Source organism: Phycodurus eques, chromosome 20 (genome assembly GCF_024500275.1).
Source record: "Phycodurus eques isolate BA_2022a chromosome 20, UOR_Pequ_1.1, whole genome shotgun sequence".
NCBI classification, from domain to species: domain Eukaryota; kingdom Metazoa; phylum Chordata; class Actinopteri; order Syngnathiformes; family Syngnathidae; genus Phycodurus; species Phycodurus eques.
The window spans coordinates 7955748-7969080 of NC_084544.1; positions in this window are offsets into that span (position 1 = coordinate 7955748).

Below are 13333 nucleotides of genomic sequence, written 5' to 3' on the forward strand. Positions count from 1 at the left end.
CTCCATGTTTTTAAAACGCCTTAATATACATAATTTTTTTTAAAACGCCTTAATATACATCATATTTCTAAAAATGCCTTACTATACTTCAATTTTCTAAAAATGCCTTGCTATACATCATGTGTTTTAAAGAAGCCGTACGATACATATTTTTAAAAAAACGCCTTACTCTCCATTATGTTTTTAAAACGCCTTAATATACATCGTTTTTAAAGAAGCCTTAGAATACATCAATTCTTTAAAAATTCCTTACTATACAAACAAATGCCTTACTATACATATTTTTAAAAAATGTCTTACTACACTTCAATTTAAAAAAAAATGCCTTAGTATAAATCATATTTTAAAAAATGCCTTGGTATACATCGTTTTTAAAATGCCTTACTATGCATAACATTTTCAATTTTAAAAATGCCTTACTATACATACATTTTTAAAAAATGTCTTACGACACTTCAATTTAAAAAAAAATGCCTTAGTATCGTTTTGAAACTGCCTTACAATACATCATTTTAAAAAAAAATGCCTTACTATAAATCATATTTTTAAAAATGCCTTAGTATACATCGTTTTTAAAATGCCTTACTATGCATCCATTTTTCAATTTAAAAAAAATGCCTTACTCTAGATCCATCCATCCATCCATTTTCTGAGCCGCTTCTCCTCACTCGGGTCGCGGGCGTGCTGGAGGCTATCCCAGCTGTCATCGGGCAGGAGGCGGGGTACACCCTGAACTGGGTGCCAGCCAATACAGTTTTTTTTTTAGGGTGTACTACATTTAAACAAATAACAAATTAAACGAAGTACTAAGCATTTAAAAAAAACACAGGGTTTATTCTAGGTAGGGTGCGGTACTGGTAGGGTGCATCCCATGTGTACTTAAGCCTTAAAAAAAAAAAAAGAAAAAAAGCATAATAGTGCATACTAGGTAGGGTGCGTCACAGCTATAGTAAGACTAAAAAGGACACGATAGTGGCGAAATCAGCCTTTTTAAAGAATTACGACGTGAAGGTGCATCGTAGGCAGGGTGCATCCATCGTGATCTATTCCTTTTTTCGAACAAAATACCAGGTTGCATCCTTGATAGTATACAGTCATTTTCTGAAAAAAAAAAACAAGGACTGCGGGTGCATCCTTGGTAGGCTACGTCTTTTTTTGTTAAAAGACATGAGGATGAGTCCTAGGACATGCATTTAAGTCATATACAGTATTACAGTAGTACAGTCAAAATTTGGTAGCGCAGGTATGGTAGGTAGGTAGTGTAGCTCAACCCAACTTGTACCCGAATATTAAATGTGGAGAACATACTGTGAGTAAAAGTGTGTAAGGCGTCATGATTAGACGGTGCTGAATGTTGAAGTTGAAATCTATCAGAGCAACACACAGTAATGTCTTCTTTGTCCCTCCCAACTTTGAGTGATTTATCAAAGTAAAGCTAATAGCATCAATATGAATCTAAGTGTGGGGATGGGGGGGAGAAAAAAGAAAGGAAAAAAAAAAAATCAATATTTCATTACCTAATTGTTTGCGTCAACGAAGAGCGATGATGCCAGGTGACAGCGTCGGGGGAGCAACTGGAGTTCACGCAGACATCTGGAGGACAAAGTCAGACGGACGCTAAATGCGCATTTCCTCAGGACGCACTTCCGAAAGAAAAAGGAAGAGGAAGAAAATCAATACAATAACCAAGAACAGACAAACTCCGGTGATTTGCTGCGTCACGACCGGAACGGTCAAGTCACGCGCCACAATAAAGGCGCTCCTTCGTCAATTAAGTCCTAATTGGCACAACGTGGCAGAAGAAAGCCCCGCACCACAGCCGCCGTCACTTTGCCATTTACACACACACATTTCTTAGCATTACAACAACAAAAAGCAGGCAGAAACATGACAGCAACAATAGAATAAATGCACAAATTACATGTTAAATAAGAAGGAAAAATACTTATGTAATAATAATAATAAAATACAAAGTACAACTATTTCAAATAAATAAATAAAAATGCTATTACGAGAAGTACTGCTACTAATAATAAAATAAAAACTTAAATTAAAAATAAAACCTTTCCACTACTACTACAAAATCCAAAGTAATATTACATCTACCTACTACTACTACTACTACTGCTAAATAAATAAAATACAATACTACAAGCTAGTAGTATGACTAATACTAAGAAATATAAAAATAAAATACAACAACTAATACTAATAAATACTACCACGAATAGTAGTACTACTATGACTACTACGACTACATAAATAAAACATTACTACTCCTGCTAATAAAAGAATTTAAAAAAGGGCTTTGACTTCTACTACTACCACTACTAAGAATAATAATAATGCAAAATAAACCTTGTACTACTAGTACTACTATTATAACTAGTACTTATAATCAATAAAATCTAAAAACAAATGATAAATACACAATGACCCTACTACTACTAATTCTAATAATAAAAACAAACACTATTCCACTGCAACTACGACAAATATTATTTATTTAAGTCCTCCAAAAATCTAAATTACAAATACTAATATATATATATATATATATATATATATATATATATATATATATATATATATATATATTTATCTTCTTGTATAATATAATCAATAATAATAATATAATAAACAATAGGTGCTTCCATTGTGTCCTTTCAAAAACATTTTCGGGTGTACGAAAGGCCACCTTGTCTGCGTGGAAACATTCCAAGAGCAAAGATAAACAAGAATGTTTTTTTTTTTTATTTTTTTTGCTCGCCAGATTTGTGGCTTAATTGCGGAAGCGGGAAGACGAGCAAACAATCCCCAGCGTCCGGAGGGAGCGCGTGCACCTCTTTAGCGGACAACTTGTGTGTTGTATTAGTTGAACGATATAAAACATGACAAAATGCCCACTCAGAGCCCATCAAAGATTTCCAAGTCTTCCCGCGGGAACTTCTATGTAGGCCAAGCGCTCCTGGCAGCACTCGCTCGCTCGCTTTCTAACGTCTGTTTAACGCTGCACCACAATGCGCTGCAAAATGTTGTTAATCGGCGATTAAGCTCGGCTCTTCCGTTGTGAAATTTAGTCTCAATTGCGCACTGGATCGTTCGCCGTTTTTCCCGACAAAGACGAGCAAGTAGTCAGCCGTTGGTGGTCAATACTCTTTGCGCATTGGTTTGGATCCGTTTCCAAACAGGCAAAACAAAAGCAAAAACAATCCGATGATGTGTGATGTTTGTTGTACTGTGATTCAGTGAATATTTTTCGATGAAACACAAACATTGTAAAATATTTATGCTTAAATGCTCAAATCTAGGTAGGTCGGTAATGGCGGGTAGTGCTGGTAGGTCGGTAGGCGTCGGTGGTTCCGTGAAGGCAATCAAGCGCTCACTGATTCTGAAGAGATGTGTCCCAATCATTTGGTCCACCGCAGGGCTGGTTAGCTATGCAATTCCTCAACGTGACCACCAGAGGCTGCTAGAGGTTCCTGAGCAGTTTTAGTTATGGAGATATTTACAGTCTGATGTACTTGCTGCCTAGCCTTCCTCATTCCCACGCTGCCTTTTATTTCCCGCCCCTGTCATCAGCGCACGCACACACCAACACACACAAACAATCGCAAAGCCTCACACTCGCACGCGAACGCACACTTCCTGTGGCCTGGAGCCGCTTGCAGCTGCAAAAGGCCTCAGTGGCGCAGGCTGACGAGAAGTGACAGGTCTCTGTATCAGCGGCCGTCCTCTGACAGCTGACAGACGCGCCGGGCGCTCACACGCCGCGAGGGGGAAACGAGAGGCGACGTATCTGTCGCCGCGCGAAGATGGAGGCCGTGCCGTCGAGTGTCGTCGGCCTACCGAACGAACGCCTGAATGTGACCTGAAAAAAGAATGACAATCGACTGTTAACACAACAGCAGTGCACACAACTCATTGTTTTGCTTTGTTACGTAACACGGAATTCTCTTTATTTATCCTTGTACAATATTTTATATATATACACACAGTTAGGTCTTTAAATGTATTCATTATTTCCAGCATTGACCTTCACTACTTTTCCCTAAAAAAAAAAAAAATTGGGGGGGTTAGTGTTGAGGAATTAATTTTTGTTTATATGATTTCATATAAAATTTTGACTAAACTTCCAAGTGTATCGTTTGGGGGTTCCCCGCCTGTGTGGCGTTTGCGTGTTCTCCCCGTCCCTGGGTGGGTTTTCTCCAGGCACTCCGGTTTCTTCCCACGTCCCAAAAAACATGCATGCTAGGTTAATTGAAGACTCTAAATTGCCCGTAGGTGTGAATGTGAGTGCGAATGGTTGTTTGTTTCTATGTGCCCTGCGATTGGCTGGCGACCGGTTCAGAGTGTACCCCGCCTCCTGCCTGGAGATAGCTGGGATAGGCTCCAGCACACCTTGTGAGGATAAAGTGGTACAGAAAATGGATGGATGGACTATTCATGTATTGACTAGACAAATAGCCAGTGTATATATATATATATTTTTATCTGATTAATTAAAAAAAAAAAAAGAATCTAAATTAAATATTTTTTTAATTTGAGTTTTTTTCCTGGATGGACCTCCAAACAGAAGTTCAACGAGTTGCATTCTCAGTGGAGAACGTTTGCTGTCGTGTTTGTTACCTGGATGGCGATTGCACTGTGGCGCCCCCTGCAGGCCGCTGCTGCCTGCAGCGTTTAGAAGAAGTGAAGGACGCCAGGTTGCTCTGTCTGCTTCCCTGATTCCCCTTCACTTGTTACGTTCCATCCGGGACTCTTCGACCTTTTTCCCTCATTGAGAAAATGATGACGAATGTTCTTCTTCTTCCTTCTTCTCCATTCTTCATTCTTCCTCCTCCTCAGGGGACTAAACAGCTTCCCCGACCGAACACGCCATCATGACCTCTAATTTGATCATCGTTTTGTCTGGGGCGCTTCCCCATGGCTGAAGGGGGCTCGTTTTTATCGGGGACGATTGAGTTTTCAAGTGGACCCAAAGTGACGTTCCATCCGATGAACACTCGCCACGGCAACCAGGAAGTCAACTCGTGTCGGAGAATCTTTTTTTGGATGGGTCTGCGCCGCTCCAGGCCTTGGGAGAGAGGGAATTCGGATTAAAGTAACATTAAGGAGTACTCTGGGTATTGTTCTGCATCAGGGTACCTCGCAGGCGTGGCCCGGAATGACAACTGTGCATGTGCTCAGAAGCAAAACCAAATAAGCCAATTAACGGACAAAACGCTGAATGCTAACTCAATGGTGCCTAAAAATCCACCAGTAAAATGTACCACATGGTGTGGTTTGGGTAACCCATCCTCCATTATTCACTGTAAAACAAAAACAAAAAAATCAGTATTGCTTCGATGCCATCTTTTGGCCAAGGAACTATGTTGAAGTGAGTTGAGGAGCTTATTTAGACACCACCACCGCCATCTTGTGGCCTCTATAGGCAATTACAAACCTTTATTGGTTGGGAGGGTGAGGGGGTTGGTCATTTATTTGCTGATTTTCGGTCCCTATCCCACTGTACAGTACAGTATTTACAAAACTGAAGAACAACATAATTATGCTGGTTTTTTTGGATAAACATTCTTGGGGGAGATAATTTTTTTGTTGGAAAGGAGGTCCCAGAAATAATTTAAAAACAAAATAATAAAGGTTGCCCAACAAAAACCATGTATCTTCAATTTTTTTTATTTTTGAGATCTGAAGTGCGTCAAGGCGGCACGGTGGACGACTGGTTAGAGCGTCAGCCTCACAGTTCTGAGGACCCGGGTTCAATCCCCGGCCCCGCCTGTGTGGAGGTTGCATGTTCTCCCGTGCCCGCGTGGGTTTCCTCCCACATCCCAAAAACATGCATGAATTGGAGACTCTAAATTGCCCGTAGGCATGACAGTGAGTGCGAATGGTTGTTTGTTCCTATGTGCCCTGCGAATGGCTGGCAACCAGTTCAGGGTGTACCCCGCCTCCTGCCCGATGACAGCCGGGATTGGCTCCGCGACCCTCGTGAGGAGAAGCGGCTCAGAAAATGGATGGATGGATGGAAGTGCGTCAATATATTTTTGTTGTTTTTCAGATGAAAATTAAATTAACTCCAAATGTGGAGGTACAGGCTTTAGTCTCATAAAATCACAACTTTATATTCAGAAGTTTACAATTTGATTATTGTTAATTTTGAAAAAAATTATAAAATAAAATGTGTATTTCTCTGACATCAAAAATATTTTGTTTTATTGTTATTCACTTTTAAACTTCACAAAATTTGGAGGGCCATGTTTTTTGGTCTGAAATAATGTCGCGGAAGTTTAGAAAACTGCTGTCCAAATAATAAAATCTGATGTACAAAAACAATATTTTGGTTGTTCGGATAGAAAAAAAACAACTAAAAATGTGTTAATATTGTCATTATATTAAAATGTTATTTTTGTGAAATTTCAACTTTACCCTTGTAAAATGATAATATTATTCTCCTAAAATCAAATTACAATTAATAAATAATTGTAATAATAATAATATTTTTTTAAAATAAAAGCATTGCAACTTTATTATGATCCATTTTCTGTCAATTAAAAAAAAAAATTCACTAAATGTTTCAATACAATGCATGCTTTTGGAATGCCCGTTTACCAACGTAGGCTACTCATGCCTCCTGCTGTCCAGTGGGCTCAGCATATGAGCTGGATCGCCATTTTAACCAATCAGAAGCCAGAATAAAGTGCTTTCCCAGAAAAGGCATAAGAGCAAAAAAAAGTGTAAAACAGCAAAAAAAATATTTTTAAAAGTCTACTTAAAAATACTTAGCAAAAATGAAATACCCAAGTTTTCCAAAAGTGTCATTTTGTTCCTGAAATTTTATTTTATTTGTTTTAATGATCAAACTAAGGGTGGCCTGATGGCGAGAATGACAAGTCGCCAGGCCTCGATAGACAGCGGCGAAAGAAGTGACGAGAGTTAAATGGAGCGGATTAGCATAAGCCAACGATGGCTCTGTTCAAAACTCATTTCAAGTGGCTCGTGTGTGTGTGTGTGTGTATGTGTGTGTGTGTGTGTGTGTGTGTGTGTGTGCATGTGTGTGTGTGTGTGTGTGTGCGTGTGAGACATGGCCATGCCAATTTGGAGAGAATTCAATCTGCTGCCATCGAGCGATCAGACGTCTGAAAAGAGCTATTTACGCGAACAGCGACGTCGTATCAGCGTCTGCGCTCCATTTGTAGCCTTTCTTATCAAGCATCGTCGGGCAGATTAGGAAATAATACAGTCGATCATTTTGAGAGGCAGCTTTAATGTTTGAGAGGCTATCGGCTGTCGGCGCAAATTGCTGGAAAGTTGATGAACAAGTCTTGCGGTTGCTTTGGCTAATTCAATGTTGCGCGCGTTTAGCACGTTAAAGTTTGTTTCGGTAAAGGACTGTCACACTTTTTGCTACATTTGACGCTAGCCTCAGTTAAGCTTGATGTTTTCGAGCAGTGATTCTTAAAAGTGAGTGGTACTCAGGCTCCCTCTAGTGGTACACAAAAGAATCACTGCCTATGTACTGTTCAGTTGTATTTAACTTTTTAGGACAATACATTCGAAATGTGTCTTTGTTTGAAAGTCATATTTTTCCAGGAAAAAGAATCGTAAACATACCCAAATTAAGTTGTAATCTTGTGAATGAAGTTGCCATTTGGAGAGAATTGAAGCGTTTTACCACGTTTGTTACTCATCCTGGATGAATAATAAAATCATGTAAAAGTTGTTTTTACAAGAAAAACGTTTTAAAGTGCATAAAATAAATGCTAACAGATCTCAGCAAGACGACGACTTTTATCTATGATCTTTGAATATTCTTGCAGGATTGCGACGTTACAATGACTTTTTTGCAATTTTTTTGTTTTTTTCGGAAGATGACCCCCTGCCCTCCAAAGCACGACTTAATTTGTGCGAAAGAAAAATCCTGCGCAACTGTGACTTTGATATCGTAAAATGAAGATGTTACTGTCATAAGATTTTACTCCCGTAAAATTACGACATTATTCTGGGGAGATTTTGACTTTATTCTCGGAAAATTACAAACAATCTTTCAAAAGTATCGTATTAATATTCCAAGATAATTAAAATTTCATCTTTTTCTTCATACAATTATTAGCATTTTTCTCTATTTTCTTATAAACGTATTCTCATAAAATTTCGAGTATAAAAACAGAATTTCTTCTCATGGAATTAGAACTGTACATTCTTGTAAGAGTACAACTTTTCAAAAATTATTCTGAATTTTACTCTCCAAGATTGTGACTCTTTGATCTTGTCAAATTATTATATTAATCCAGCAATATTGCATTGGAATCTTTTAAAATTCTGTGTTTTTTTGACCTGAATAAAATACGTTTTATCAAAAAAAAAGTTGTCATTTTGAAAATAAAAGATTTAATCTTTTCTTTTTTTTTCAAAATGACAACTTTATTGTTGTAAAATGATAACTCGTAAGTCACAAGATGAGGACATTACGGCTTCATTTCCACAAAAGATGACAACAATTCATGCCAAGCAATTGGTTTGTCTTTTCACTGTGGCCCAACTACTCTTTCGTTCAAATGATATTCAACAGTCTACAAGAGAAAGACCTTTAATACCGATTCATATTTTGGGTTAGAAGCTCAACTCTTGACTCGGGTGGACTGTGTGGCGTTGGGACGCTGCGAAAACGCAGGCGAAAATCTTGTGAAGGTGTCACGCTTTGATTATTGTGATAAATGACGATCATGTGGGTGGAATGAGCACTTTTGTCCCACTATCATCTCTCGTCTGTTTGCACAAACAACACTTTAACGCTCCGCGGGAGACGCCTGTGAATAACATTACAAAGACTGGATGTGAAGGGGGCCCCCAGTGTGTGCTGCGTGTGTGTGTGCGCGTCTTTGTATAGATATATATATATATATATAAAACTGTGTGTGTCACATGATAAATGTTCTCTCTCTCATAATCTATGTGCTTGAAAATATGATGTATGTGAGGATGAACTCTGAATTATAAGACAAAGAGTGACTCATTAATCTTCCGATTTAGGTGGGGAGTGGACCAGAGGAATCCATTTGCAGTGTTTATGTTTTATGAATAATGCAATGTATGTGTATAATAGATTTTTATAGGTGTAAACTGGCATGAAGAAATAGTAGACCTGGGGAGGGTCACGTTGGGCCTCACAGAGGGGGTCGATTTCAAATTTAAAGAAATATATCAGTTTAGGCTTCGATAGAGAGATGCGTTTACTTTAGGTGGACCACACCTTCAAAATAAATCACATTCAAATTCGATTCAACTTGGAACTGACCCTAACTTCATAAATTTCACCAATTATGGAAGACATTGACTGCTATTAAAATTGCAAAAAAAATTAAAACAACTACATGACTTAGCTTGTAGAATTTGAAAAAAAACATCTCGAAAGATTCAGACATTTATTTAAAAAGAATCGCTTTAATCATAACACTTTTTTCCCCCTCCCAAAATACAGATTTATGTATTATTATTTATACAGCAGCGCAATGTCCATTGAATTAAAGGGGGGGAAAAAAAGGTTTAAAAAAAAAAAAAAACGGTTTCAACTTCCGACATTGTACTTAATGCTATTACTAGATGTTTACAATGCAGTGCAATACTACAGTGCTAGTTTTCACGTTGCAAAAATGTGTTGGTGTTTTTCGTGGAGCTGGAGCGAATGAACTGCATTTCAATTCTGTTCAATGGGAAAAGTCGATGCTTTTGAGTTACAAGCGTGGTCACGGAAAAAATTAAAGTCGCTCGTCGAGGTATGACTGCATTGTTAAATATTAGGTTGGCTACACTGCACAGTAACACACGTAAACATGCTAACGCGGCTTAAAAGTCCTCCGTAGTGTGTTGGCCCTGAAGCGGAATATTTGATCATATAACTCCAACGACTGTCAGCCCCCCGACAAATACATCACAGCCCCCACACCGCTTTGAGATTGATGAGCGAGTAGCGTGTCGCTAGATTTAGAGGGAGACGATGCGCATTGATTGAAAGCCCCTGATAGTCCCGTCGCGTCCCATCCCCAACAACATCGCTTATTTTGCATCCCGACGCGCCGATTGATAACCGCTAAATGTGCGCGCCGGTGACAAATGCGGACGGAAAGCGACTCGGACTCAAATGATAACGGCGTCTGTCTTTGACAGACATGCTTAAAACATTTAATAATTGATACAGAGGCTGCTGAGATGTCGTTTGACCCTGAAGGAATGCGAATGTCATCGAGGGAAATTGCAGACTTTCAAGTGAAACGCCTTCGAGATGTGTGTTAGCAGCCATTAAACGCGGTGTTTGCCAATCTTTATCGAGCCAAGGAACGTATTTTACACTACATGACGAAAAAAAGAAAAAGAAAATCATCGTTAGCAGCATTAGCTTTGATGAGAATGTTATAATCATGTTTGGCAAAGTTGTTTGATGGCGGATGGTATTTGTGTTTGGCTTGGCGACTAAATGCTGCCTTCACAATGGAATGGAATCTATGAAAAACTCATGACCGTATGAGACTCAGGTTTTCCGTCATTTTATCAGAATGGAGCCATCATTTTATGCGAGAGAAGTTGGGAAAAAATGACAATCTTGCAAAAAATAATTACCAATCTTTCAAAATAAAAATTGGGATTGTGAAAGTGGTAATATTGGGGGGAAGAGGAGAAATAAGAGTAAGAAATAAGTCATTATTTTGGAAGATAAAAGTCGGGATTTTACGCCTGTGAGATAAAAGTTGTAACCGAAAGAGAAAAAAAGAGTTTAATTTGACAAAATAAAAGGGATTACAGTCTGAATCGTCCGACTCTGACGTATTTCAATCAATTAGCTAATTAGCGCATTTTAGCTGTCTGCTAACTGTTCAGACATCTCTAAGAGGATTGAAAGGCTTCACATGTAAAGTGCGTTTAATGCTAAATTAGACAGTGGGAAGATTCTAAGGTCTGACTGAGGGGTTACGGGCGTGGGGGGCGCAGATGACGGGTCGGGACCCCCCCCGTTGTGGTCACCACAGGAGGGTCCCTGACAGCACCATACGGAGGACATGATGAGACACTAAGCGGCGGCCGCTTCCGTCCGAAGACGTCATGTAAAGTAGCCGCGATGAGCGCTGGCATCGTTTCCCTGGAAATGGTGCAGCAGAATCACAGAAACATTTAACAAAGTTTCATTGCAAACGCAAAACTAATTTCCGCTACAAAACACATTTTTGATTTGGAATTCCTACGGGGGAGAGGCTCACTGTCGGACTCCTTCTCAAACCCTGAACATGTGCTATAAAGAAACAAGATGTAATTATTGAACGTTGCCTGGCCTAAATACTTTGTATCAAGTAGACTACGTAATGAATTGGCCTCAAAGTAACAGCTTCCGGAATCATTTCAATTGGACACAACCATGTAATATGGAGACGAATGTGCCTTTTCGTTAACATGACAAGCCTGCGTCGCCTACGTGAGTGGTTTCGAAATTGATGGACCAGCCGGGACACCTCTAACGTTGCTTTCGAACGTATGGCGCGAGTTGTTGATGGACTGCTTTGGCCTTGATCATGTTACTTGGTTTTTCTGAACTAAATAGTTGTATAAAGCTGGAATATGTGATAATTGGACCTTAAAGTGACAGCATGCAGCCTTGTTAAACAGAGAACGGCATCTCTGTCTGTCTCATATGATTATGACTTTTTAAAAATGACTTATATTGCACAGTCATTTTGTTCTATTAGGACTTACAAAAAAAAACAATTGGGGGAATTTGATTATGAAGATGATTTGCGTCAACGCAGCACATAAATATGTCGATACGTTGATATTATTCTCGTGGGGTTGCTACTGTCCACTTTTCTGCTATAAAACTTGAATTTCCACCTTTGCAGGACATACACACGCACACACACAAAACGAGGTGTACTTAATGGATGTGTTTGCAAGAAAGCGCTTTAAGAAATACATTTGTGATTAAAGTTGGACTGCTGTTCCTCAGAAGTTGCTCGAACTCGCTGTAATACGTGCGACGTCGGCGACGTGGGAAGCGGAGGGCGCGCGGAGCGTGACGAGACATTAAAACATTCCCAATGAAAGGTGCGTCGCGAGAGCTTGTCAGCGCATTACCCCCCGAGATGAAAGGGGTCTCGCCGTCTTCTGTCGTCGGGGGTTCGAGGATTTGTCGGCTAAGATTCCAACAAACACTTCCACAATAATTACAAGTAGACTTTTCTTCAACGCCGCAGGCGAAGGTGAGGATCCTTTAATTGTCACTTTTTATTACCGACCCCCCACCACACGCCTCCCCCTCAAGGCCGTTATTCCGCGATTAAAGGGCGCGCGCAGGGAGCGAGCGGGGGTATTTAGTTCAGGTATTAGTCGGGAAATGAAGGTGTCGCAGTCATGCCAAAGTTCCTCTGACACTTGCGGCTCAAGTGCGACTTTTTTAGCGCTTTGAGGGCTTAACGTTCCCAAAACTTTCCTTTATAAGTGCACGTCGCTCTTCCTCCAGAAGTTGGTTTTGCGTCCGCCTCCAAGAACCAAGACCGCTGACCTCCATGAAAACTAGCAGACGATACCAAACACTTTGCTAGGGTTAGATGCTAACATTTCCAAAACTTTTCATTGGAAGTTTAGCTGAGATCTTTTTTGTAGGATTATGATTCATTTAAAATGTTGACTTTATTCTTGTAAAATAATGACATTACTTTCTTTTATCCATCCATCCATTCTCTGAGCCGCTTCTCCTCACCAGGGTCGCGGGCGTGCTGGAGCCTATCCCGGCTGTCATCGGGCAGGAGGCGGGGTACACCCTGAACTGGTTGCCAGCCAATCGCAGGGCACATAGAAACAAACAACTATTCGCATTCACATTCATACCTACGGGCAATTCAGAGTCTCCAATTAATGCATGTTTTTGGGATGTGGGAGGAAAACCGGAGTGCCCGGAGAAAACCCACGCGGGCACGGGGAGAACAAGCAAACTCCACACAGGCGGGGCCGGGGATTGAACCCGGGTCCTCAGAACTGTGAGGCTGACGCTCTAACCAGTCGGCCACCGTGCCTATTTTCTTTTATTCTCTCAAAATAATTTAACAAATAAACGCACTCATTTTCAGCTCCCTAAATTATAATTTACTTTACAGTATTTTGTGGGATTACAACTTTATGCCAGTAAAATGAAAACTTTTTTTTTTTGGAAATATGTACAATTTAAGTCTCACACAATTTCGAATTTCTTCTTGTGCGATTTTGTTTTAATTTGCAAAATTACAACTCCACTTCGCAAGATGTTACTTATTTTGTAGGGTTGCGACATTTATCTCGTTGGATTACGACC